Source organism: Pongo abelii, chromosome 8, assembly GCF_028885655.2.
Source record: "Pongo abelii isolate AG06213 chromosome 8, NHGRI_mPonAbe1-v2.0_pri, whole genome shotgun sequence".
Classification (NCBI taxonomy): Eukaryota; Metazoa; Chordata; class Mammalia; order Primates; family Hominidae; genus Pongo; species Pongo abelii.
In genome coordinates this window covers 139,983,733-139,993,094 of record NC_071993.2, presented here as the reverse complement: position 1 = coordinate 139,993,094, position 9,362 = coordinate 139,983,733, and positions in this window count along the sequence as shown.

The following is a 9,362-nucleotide window of genomic DNA, read 5'->3' as shown; positions in this document are numbered from 1 at the left end:
GAAAGGATTCCAGGTGTTCTTATTTGGGGACCAGAAGCCTGCTGGGGTGACCCGACGTCCTAGTGCGGTGTGGCCTCCACTGCCGTCATGGGCAGTGTCTTTGGCTGTGACTTCAAACCTGGTCAAAGCATGTGACCCCTGAGAGTGCTGGGAACAAGCTCAAAGCCCCCTGAACTCAACGTCCCCAGCATCAAGGGAAGTGTCCGGAACCCACTGTGCCTGAGGGTTGGTCCCAGGACTTCCAGGAACTCAGGCAGCACCTGCTCTGTCTGACGAGGCGAGCTGCCTGTGACACGTTTCCTAAATCGTGTGTTTGTTTTTATGAATAAAAATAAGACATGTTCACAGGAAAAAAACAAAACAAAACACGAAGCACAGCAGAGAATACAATGAAGATGCAGGGTGAGCCTACTCCTCTCTCCAGGGCGCCCACGGGCTCGGTGCATGCTTACACAGTTAATGATGAAATGACACAGATCTGTGTGTTTATTTATTTATTATTGTTATTTTTTTGAGACGGAGTCTCACTCTGTCGTCCAGGCTGGAGTGCAATGGTGCGATACCAGCTCACTGCAACCTCCGACTCCCCGGTTCAAGCAGTTCTCCTGCCTCAGCCTCCCTAGTAGCTGGGATTACAGGCACGTGCCACCACGCCTGGCTAACTTTTGTATTTTTAGTAGAGACGGGGTTTCACCATGTTGGCCAGGCTGGTCTTGAACTCCTGACCTCAAGTGATCCACCTACCTGGGGGACTGACACTGGGACGTGGCCCGTGCACACCTCCTCCTGTGTCCTCTCCCTGAGTAGGCACCCCCATCTCCCAGGGGAACGTGAAATCCGGGCGCCGGGAGCCCTCTGCACCTGGCAGGGCAGGTTCAGTGCTCCTGGGAGAAGCCGAGCAAGTACTGTTGCCTGGGCAGGGAGGCGCGCTGTCGCTGGGAAAAGTGGATTAATTTAGATTAATTGAGTTCAACTCAGCCAGGGACGGCAGAGGCCGAGAGGGATTGGGCACCTTCCCCAGCTCCCATGTCCCTGCCCCATCAGTCCCCCCTGCCCTCCCTGGCTCCCTGACTGCCTCCACTGGCCCCCCACAACCCCGCCAGCCCCCCCACCCCTCCCCGCCGGCCCCCACAACCCCGCCAGCCCCCCCACCCCTCCCCGCCAGCCCCCCACAACCCCACCAGCCCCCCAACCTCCCCACTAGTCCCGTCTTCCTGTTGGGCTCTCGTTGACTCCAGGGCCTGAAGTGTTTCCAGAAGCAACCATCACTGGGAAGGCCGTGACCCCTCTAGGACGGCTGTGTGGGCAGCCTCAGGCTGTAGGTCAGGGACCTGCGACTCCAGGCAGGGGGTGCCAGACCCAACTGTGGTGGGAGAGCTGCGGGCCACCCAGCCTCAGGGCACGTGCCCAGACCAGGACCCAGGGCAGTGGCTCTCCTCCCCGGCCCCGCCCTGGAGACACTGACTCACCCAAAGCCTCAAGGCCTCAGGCCCCAGACCTGCCTCCGACTCCCAGGCCAGACAAGACCCCGTTTCCGAGGGGAGCGCCCCTCAGCTGGAAGTGGAGGCTGGGGGGGCAACACTGCAATCACAGATGGTGTTTCTGTTACGCTGATGCAGGCAGAATGGCCGGGGAGGGGCGGCTCGGCCTGGGGGCCTCACACAGTGGCTGTGTTCCCCAAAAGTCAGAGGTCACTCCCCATGCAGGAGATGCCCCAGGACAAGTGTCCCGTCCTGGATAAACGCTCTCACACGTGATGCCAGCGTGAAGGCTCTGGAGACGAGGCCCTCGCGAGCCTGGACACTCCGGGAACGGCAGGTGACTCCTTCACTCTCATCCGAAACCATCTTCTTGTGGGGGCCCTGCCCTGGGCTCCCCATCCAGAGAGACCATTTTCTCCTCACAGACTCGTGCCTGCCCGTGCGCCCCCCCGGTGAGGCCCTGGGGTGGACTTCTGCTGCCGGGAGAAGTAGCCACCTCTGCCGTCCCCCGTGCCTGGCTGCTTCCTCCCCACTTTCGGGTCTTCCCAGCGACCCACACTGTGTCCCGGCGGCACCCCTGGCCCCCCCACAGCTCCTGGGCAGAAGGCGCCTTCACTGGCATGGCACGGTGACCCAGCACAGGGTGGCAGCCTCCGATCACACCTGTGACCCTCGTATTGCCACTGTCCCTGCCAGCGCTCCTGCGAGCACTGCTCTTGTCTGAGCTCTGTCTGCCACTGGAACTCACCCAAGACCAGGGATAAATAGGCAAAGAAGTGATGCCCTGAGAGCTCAGAGCACCCTCGCAGGGTGGGGCTCAGACAGTCCTGAGCTGGAGCCGTCCCATGCTCGGCTTCTGTTATGCAGACGCGGCTGCCGAGGCCACTGGGCACCCAGGGCCGGGGCTTCTGTGAAGACCTGGACGGGAAGGGGGCCCCGAGGACCTGTGGAGGCACCCATCACTGGGAGGCGCCATTGTCGGGGTGCCCATCAGCAGGGGGCGCCCATCGTGGGGAGGCGCTGGCTGTGGCACCACACGACCCGTCGCCCGCCCCGGGGCCCTCACCCACCAGGAATCCCCACACAGCACCGTGGCCCAGCCTGGAGTGGTGCCAGGAGCCAGCCTCTCCGGAAGCCCCCACCTTGGCCGATGCTGGTCCCATCTCATCCTCGGATCACAGCCAAGGCGCCGGAGCAGGCTCCTGACACAAATCTCCAAGGGCTCAGCACTCAATTAGCGCGTGCGCCACGTGGCCAGACACCCGAGACGCCCCAGGAGAGAGCTCATTACGCTGGCTGCACATCTGGTGCCCCAGAGCCCTGGGGAATTAGCTCTGGGCGTGATTTACAGCCACGTCTCCTTGTCCTTTCCTGAAGGAGACAAGATTCTTTGGACCCCAGAGAAGAGGGTTTCTGAGGGGATGCGCGGCCATCCCACCGACGGCGTGGCCCCTCCACCTCGGCAGCCACGGTGGCCGGCCTGCTCCTGGGGAGTCTCCTCCAGTGATTGAGGGGGGCTCAGTCACCCCCCAGCCTGGCCTCTGTGTCCACAGGGCACACAGGTGGGAGGGTGGCTTCCTGCATGGGCTCTGATGTCCTCAAGGGATGGTGTTGCCCCGGGGCCTCCCCAGCCAGAGCCCGCAGCGACTGTGTGCTGGCCGCTGCAGGGGTGAAGAGCCCTTTCTGGTCCAGCTTGTTGGGGACTGTGGGGGCCCAGGCAGCCAAAGGTCTCCAGCTGAGGGCCAGGTGCCTCCAGAGGCAGGAGAGCTGCGCCCAGCTGCTCCATGGAGACGCCCTCCAGTGGCAGAGGCCCCCTTGGAGGGCTGCTCACCAGCTGTGGGCTCCAGTGAGCTCCTCCAGGCATGGGCATCTGGTGTCCTTGTCCCAGCGGCCATGCAGGACCCAGGAGGAGAGGCGGTGCTGTTCCCTCGGGGGCTGTGGGACACGCACATGAAGACGGGGAGGTCCCGGGCAGTGCACCCCGGGTGGTGGCACAGATGTGGGGTCCTCAGTGCCCGGCAGGGAGCCAAGAGGGCCCTAGAGGTCTCTGTCACCCACCAGGGCCGCAGACCCAGGGGGTTCCTGAGGATGGGCCTGGAAAGAGAGGAAGAAAAATGAGCGACAGACAGGGAGGAAAACCAGCTGTGCCTGCAGCCTGGAGGCCGGGGGCAACGCAGGTGGGCGTCAGGGCCAAAGTCACATGGCCAGAAACCTCAGCGGTGCCAACAGATGGGACAGCTCAGCTGGGGACCAAGGAGCTTGGGATGTGCCACCGTTTTTAAGAACTTCACCTGAGAAGTGAATGAAGATGACGGATTCCATCCACAGAAGGCGGGGCACTCGCATGGGGCAGCTCCCAGCAGCCAGGGGTCCCAGGGACGCATCCCCAAAGCACGACCACCAGGGAAAAGAGAAGCAGCCTGTCTGGTGTAGACGCTGCACCCACACGGTTCCTGGACCCAGTGTAGACGTGCACACCCACACGGTTCCTGGACCCAGTGTAGACGCTGCACCCACACGGTTCCTGGACCCAGTGTAGACACTGCACAGCCACACGGTTCCTGGACCCAGTGTAGACGCTGCACCCACACGGTTCCTGGACCCAGTGTAGACGCTCCACACCCATACGGTTCCTGGAGTCCAATGTGCGCATGAAAATGCCCCACAGCAGGGCTGAGGCTGGGGAACGGCGTCCCCTGAAATCTCCGCACCAGAGCTCAAACACCTCACAGGCCCGCCAGCAGCCCCCAATGCCACCTTGGCAGCTGGTCAGAGCTGGCCTGTGCTTCAGCAGAAAAAGACACCTCCCCCGAGGCATTCCAGCCCCCTGCAGTAGAAAAAGTGTCCTTGCAATGAGCAAAGGGCCCCTCCTCTTCCTCAGATGGCGTCTGGGTGTCCAGGGACCCACTGGGGCCCCTGCCGAAGGGGGCCTGTGGTGAGGGCGCGCCTGTTGCCCCTCTTCCCCCCAGCTCCCCTGCTCAGAGCTTGGCCTGTCTGCACCCAGCACCCCCGGGTGTCCTCCTGGGAGGGCTGGACCTTGTCTCTTGGCAGCACCATGGAGCCCTCCATCTAGTTCCAGGCAGGGCAGGGCCCACACCCAACACCATCGGCTGCCTCTGGTCACTCCCACCCAGGGGCACGGGGAATCTCTGAACACCCCTTCCCCGGAGCAGGAAGACTTGGAACCTCCTTGGCCAGGCCAGGGCGGTTTCTACTGGGCCCACCAGAACCCCAGGCTACGCCAGCAGGGAGACACCTGGACAGCCTCGGTCCTCAGGGCACTGTAGGGAGTGAGGCACCTGTGGGATGGAGGCTCAGCGTGGGTGGGAGAGATGCTGGAGGGCCCAGGTGCGGAGCCGTGTGTGAGCAGGCAGGCGGCCCGCAGCGTCTCCATCACGAGAAGAAAGGAGATGCTCGTGACAACAGAATAACTCGGTTCAGGGGTAAGAACTCGGTTCAGGGGAAGAACTCGGACTATTCTCTGTGTCTCTCTGCGCTTTCAGTGGGTGCTGCTCCGTGGCTTCTGCATTTACCACAACAAGTGACTTAAAGAACAGGAGCTGGAGGGAAACCTGGGGCTCAGGATTCAGGGAGGGGGCCCTGCAAGGTGGGAGGGGCCCGGCCAGGGCCCAGGCTGTGCAAGGAACTTCAGGCCCAGTGAAGCCAGAGGGTCCACAAAGGCTGGGCAGGGGCCACCCTGAAGGGGTATTCAGAGAGTTCAGGCAAGCTCTCCCTCCCCTGCCATCCAGGTCCTCCCAGCCCCTGCCCTCTTAGCCCCCCTTCAGGGCCTCCTTAACCCGTGGGTGTTCCAGATTCCACAGCCTGGCCCATATCTTCCAGGGAGAGTGTTCCCCTGTGGCCCCACCCTAGCCTCCATCAAAGCATCCCTCCCTGTCCTGGGCCACTCGGCCTGGGGAGAAGCGGCACCCTCTCCCCAGAGCCTGATCCTCCACTTCATGTGGACCTGTAGGTGTTGGCAAATGGGCAAGAGGCCGCCATAGCCTGGGAAGAGGGGGCTCCTGGACACCCCACCTAGAGCTGGGTACCCCAGAAGCTGCCGGGCTCTACCTGGACACCCTCAAGCTCAGGAGATGGGTTGGGGCTGAGTTTGGTCTAAACAGCAAGACCTCAGGCTCAGCTGGGAAATGCCGCGGCGCCAGGCCCCACATCCAGCACGTCCTGTGGCTCAGGGTTCCTGGACGCACCTCCACAGTACCTGCTCCTGCCGGCGGGAAGTCGGGTGCACGGTCCTCCCTCTCCAACCCGCACCCGGGCTCTGAAAATTGCTCTGAAGCCTGCAGCTGTCACACTTGCATTCATTCAGCCAGCAGCATGAATTCAGTCCTGGAGGCGCCCAGAGCACAGGGCCCCTGCATCCATCCATGTCCTGAGCAAGCCGGGTAGGAGGTGGACATCAGACACGTCCACCAATGCCTTGGGCAGGGGTCCAGTGCCAAGAGGGGCAGCTGTGCTGGATGGGAGTGTGGGGGCTGCACCAGACCGGGTGGCCAGGGAGGCGTCCCTCAAGCTGAGACCAAGTGGAGGAGGTGTGAAGTGGGGGCAGAGTGGCCGGGGTGGGTGAGCCTGGGGGCCACGAGGGGACCAGTGGCCTGGCAGGCATGGGATGGAATTAGGTGGTAACAGGTGGAGGTGGAGGTGGAGGTGGAGACTCGCGATCTCTGAAATAAAGCCGCTGCCAGCAGGCTGGTGCTCACCAGGCAGTGCTGGAGGTGTGAGAAGGGGCCGGGCTAGGCCAGGATGAGGAGTGGAGCCTCCTCTGCCCACCTAGGGGTGTCAACTCCCACCCCTGGGCAGTCCCCACCCCAGCCGTCAGCCCTCATGGCCTTTGAGACCCAGCTGGGTCCATGAGCCCAGTGGGACCCCGGGGCTGCCTAGCTGGGATCCGCGCCTGCCTCCCAGCCCTTTCCCGCTGCCCTGGCAGGGCTGCCCCCAGAGGGCACGGGAGATGGGGTTGGGGTCTGTCCTGCGTAGGAGGCAGGGCCCCTTTGAGTTGTGTTGTGGGGTGGGGTTTTCTCTAGCCCCCCTTCCCCTTCCAGCAATTCCAGAGCGTCCTGGTGGGCTCCTCTGTTTCCAAGCAACAGAAGGCACCCCGCCTGGCCCCTGGCTCCTGGGGGTCCTGGTAACCCCACTCCTCTGCTTCCGTGGGTGGGCCCACAGAGAGGTCCCTTGGGTCATCTTGGGCCTTTTTTGGTTCTTTGGTCACGAGGACCCCAGGGTGGCCCCGTTTGTGTCTGGAATGCCTGGTGCGGTTGCCTTGTCAAGCCTGGAGAGGCTGGGAACGCGCTCACTTAGGGAAAAAAGACAATGCAGGGCCTTTGCCGGGAACTGCCAGGAGACCCCCGGCCTGGGGGTGCGGTCAGGGCGGGCAGCTTAGCAACTCGCCTAGGGCTGCGCGGGACAAGTCACCTCAGTGATAAATCAGAGCTTTGTGAACTCTCTGGCCTGGGCGGCCGAAGGCGAATGCAGGCTCCTTCCCTGTGTGGAGTTCCGCCGTCGCCCCTCAGCCCCCAGCGCACACAGGACGGGACACCCGGGCCTAGGCAGGCTCTCCTTCCGGGCCGACACCCCCGCCGTCCTCCCTGTCGCCCGCTCCCCTGCGGACGCCGCGGGGGTGCAGGGGGAGCGCGTTTGCTGCTCTGACCCGCCTGCGCCCGGGCCGGAGCCCGCTGCGTTCACGTTGCACCCCCCGGACAGCCCGGGCACGGCAGGAGCCCCACAAATACAGGCTGAACGAGTAAAACAAACTTTGAACGGCCTCTGCCAAACCCCGCGCTCTCGGTTTTCCAGCGCGGAGCGTCGGCGCCGATGCCGCAGCCTTCCTCGCAGAACATTTGCTCCCGGGCCAGGAGGTGGCATCGCGAACCTCTCCAGGCAGCGGGGCCGCCGGGCGGCGGAGCCAGGCAAAGGCATCTCGGTCGGAGGCGCTCGGACCTTCCCGGGAGGAGGGGGAGTTGCCTCGGTGGTTTCCGAGAGGGCGGCGCCGGGGGGGCGCAGGAGAAAAGGTGCGGGCGGGGGCCGGAGAGGGGACGGGGCCCGGAGTGGGCGCCGGGAAGCGTAGGAGGTGAAGACACCGGACCCACGCGCAGCTCCGCGAGGAGGAGGGCGGGAAAGCGCGTGGGGCGCAGGCCGGGGAGCCGGGTAGGACGCGGCACCTGCGGAGCGCGCCAAGACTTCCACGGCTTAGAAGAATGTGGGAGAGGGACCCCCCCCTTACCCGGCTCCTCTGCGCCCCCAACTCACCCTGGCCCGAGAGCCGCGCGCTCCGCAGCCAGTGACACGCCAGCCCCACCCGCGACCCCACGCGTTCCCTCGGCAGCCCAGGGAGGACCGGGGGGCGCAGACAGACCCCGGGTTTACCGGGCCGCAGCGCAGCGCCTCCAGGTCCATGTTTCCTCAGCCATAAAACAGCGCTAACGACGCCCCCCGCCTCGCCCCTCCAGGGTGTGAGAGGAGCCAGAGCCTGTTCGGAGCGCGGCTTCCTCCCGCCGTCCCGCCCGCGTGCGCCTCCCCAGCCTCAGTTCGGGCGACCCGCACCCCTCCCGGCCCGCCCAGGGTCTGCTCGGCCGCGCAGAGTGGGGGGGTCCGAGGGCGACAGCAGTTCCCGCGTCTCAGCTCAGAGCCCGAGCCTTGGGCGCGGGCGCCGTCGCCTTGGGGTGCTGGGAGGGGCCCGAACCCGACCCGGGAGGGCCCTTCCTCGTGTTTCCTCCGAGGGAGCGGGGGGCAGGACAGGCCGGGGCGGGTCTCGGGGCCGGGCGGGCGCTGGGGGTCCCCGGGCCAGGCTCCGCGGGGGCCGAACACCGGCGGGGCGGCCGCGCCCAATCGAATCCCAATCCCGATCGAATCGAGTGCGGACTCGACGGGGGAAGCGAACCCCCAGTGAACGCGGGGCTGCACCTCAGTGGAGCCAGAAGCCTCCGGGGCAGCCCCGAGCGCGCACACACCCGGCGCCGCACCACTGCCCCGGAGTTTGGCCGCAGGTGGCTTTTCCAAACCGCCACCCAGGAGCGGCCGACGGCGCCAAGTCCCCGCCTCGACCTGCACAAAACGAAAACGGACGCTGGAGGGGGGCGCGGGGGCGGACGTGAGACCCCGGCCCCGAACCCTGGGTGCCGCCTTCCTCCGCGGCACCAACCCCCTGGCGGCCGGGGCGAAACGGGAAAGTCGTTGCGAAGGAAACTCCCCCAGGCCCGAGAGAGGCCACGCAGCGGCGTTCCCTGCGCACAGACTCAGGCTCCCCACGAGCCGTGGGCCACAGTCACAGCCGCCCCGTGTCCCTAAATTAATACGAGACGTCACCCCAGAGGTCGGAGCGTTTGCTCGCGGCCGTCGTGCGCGGGGCTCGGAGTCATCTCACCGCCCGGGCTGCGGGATGGATGAGCGAGCGGCTGCCGGTGCCGTGGGGGCGGGGGGGACACAGGCCCCCCGCGCGCGTCTAAGGCCGCGTTTCTGCCGCTGCGCCCCCAGCCCGCACCCACGTTCGGGCCCTGGACAGGGCTTCCGCGCTGAGGCCGTCCTGGTCTCTGTTCTCCCGGCTGGATATTCGCGAGAGGCGGCCCGTGGGCGAAGTCGTGGGCCCAGGTCACATCCTGGGGGTCCCCCAGCGGGAGACCTGGAGGCCGACGACTGGGAAGCGCCGAGCCGCGCGTGTGGTCCCGGGACCCGCCTCCCCGCCCCGCTCCCGCCTGCCTCACTCCTCCACCGCGCCGGCCGCGTGTCGGCGAAACCAGAGGCAGCTCCGTGCGAGCCTCGCCAGGCCGTGAGGCCCGTGGATTCCGTGGACTCGAGGCCCGCGTCCTCCGCCCTCCTGTGGCCCCGACCCGCCGGGAGCGCGTTCCCCGCCGGCGTCCGCTGCTGCTCACA